Consider the following 1753-nt stretch of genomic DNA (forward strand, 5'->3'; position numbering starts at 1 on the left):
CAGAGGAGTCGGGGAGCTACAATTCACAGGGTCACAGAGAGTCAGACACGACTGAATTGACTTAGCACGTGCGTGTGTGTGCAGACGGTGCTCACCAAAGTTGTGTCCTGAGCCGCAGTGGCCTTTTCGTTGCTGCTGGTGTTCCTTTGTTTTATTTAAGAAGTTATACACATATTCCTGGAGAAGGAAATGGCAACCCACTCCAGTGTTCTTGCCTGGTGAATCCCAGGGACTGGGGAGCCTGGTGGGCTGCCGTCTATGGGGTCGCACAGAGTCGGACACGACTGAAGTGACTTAGCTTAGCTTAGCTTAGCTTAGCTTAAGCTTCCCTAGGAGAAGGCAATGGCACCGCACTCCAGTACTCTTGCCTGGAAAATCCCATGCATGGAGGAGCCTGGAAGGCTGCAGTCCATGGGGTCGCTGAGTGTTGGACACGACTGAGCGACTTCACTTTCATGCATTGGAGAAGGAGATGGCAACCCACTCCAGTGTTCTTGCCTGGAGAATCCCAGGGATGGGGGAGCCTGGTGGGCTGCCGTCTATGGGGTCACACAGAGTCGGACACGACTGAAGCGACTTAGCAGCAGCAGCAATAGAATAGCACACATATTCCAGATAACTGAGCTTTACTCTTCATTTTCCTCCTCTTCAAACTGGTTCATCTGGAAGTAACACTATTTATAATTTTCTTTGCTGCTAGCAACTACTCATAACTAAATAGATTATTCTTCAGATATTTTTTGGTGAGATATTTTCAATACCTTTTGGGGAAAAAGCTACAGTAATCTTGCTTTTGTTTCTCTAGGTTGTAACAGCCCCTCCACCAAGATTCCCAGCTTTTCTTTCACTTTGATTCTCTCCCAAAGAAACTGCCCAAGATTGGCCGCATCCACGACTCCATCTTCTACCAGGTGGGTACAGTCAAGAGGAAGCTCCAGGACCTGCTTCTCTTTTTCTTTCGCCCCCTTCCTCCTGCTTCACCATACGCTTTTTCACAGGTGCCAACGTGGCAGCAGAGACAGAAAGGACAGCAAGTTTTAACAAATGTAAGACAACTAAAATTATACAAAGCATGTCTCAGATCATAACATGTGTGCATGCTCAGTCATGTCCAATTCATCGCATCCCCATGGACTGTAGCCCTCCAGGCTCCTCTGTCCATAGGATTTTCCAGGCAAGAACCCTGGAGTGGGTTCCCATTTCCTCCTCCAGGGGATCTTTCCAACCCAGGGATCAAACACGATTCCTGTGTCTCCTGTATTGGCAGGCAGATTCTTTACCACTTAGCCAGATCATAATAAAACTAAATAAAAATAAAGAACATGAAATTATTAGGGAAATCCCTAAATATTTGGTAAACAGATTTTTAAATAAATCACAGGTCAAACCAAAAAAAGAGATTGAAAAAATATATTCAATTATAAGAAATTTTAAAAAGCATGTGTCTTGCAGCTAACCACCCACTTAGAAAGGAATTTTATAGCCTTAAAATGCTTCTTTAGAAAGAATAAAATATTTCAGATACATGACCTAGCTACTTTCATAAGAAAGTAGAAAGAGAAAAGTAAGTTAAAAATCAATGTGATCAGAAGGAAGAAACTAACAAGAAGACCAGATAGCGATGGAGCCAAAGACAAGAGTAACAGGAAGGAAACGGTGCTACAAAAACATCAGTGAAATTGATAAACCCCTGTCCAGTGGACCAAGAAAAAAAAGAAAGCACTAATTACCAGTATAGAAATGAAAGAGGTAA

General features: G+C 43.6%; 1 pseudogene; it reads right to left on the reverse strand.

Moving 5' to 3' along the window:
- Positions 1-626: 626 nt before the first annotated feature.
- Positions 627-1074, reverse strand: LOC129633054 (60S ribosomal protein L22-like; annotated as a pseudogene).
- Between the last annotated feature and the right edge of the window lie 679 nt (positions 1075-1753).

This window comes from Bubalus kerabau, chromosome 18, assembly GCF_029407905.1.
Source record: "Bubalus kerabau isolate K-KA32 ecotype Philippines breed swamp buffalo chromosome 18, PCC_UOA_SB_1v2, whole genome shotgun sequence".
Lineage (NCBI taxonomy): Eukaryota > Metazoa > Chordata > Mammalia > Artiodactyla > Bovidae > Bubalus > Bubalus kerabau.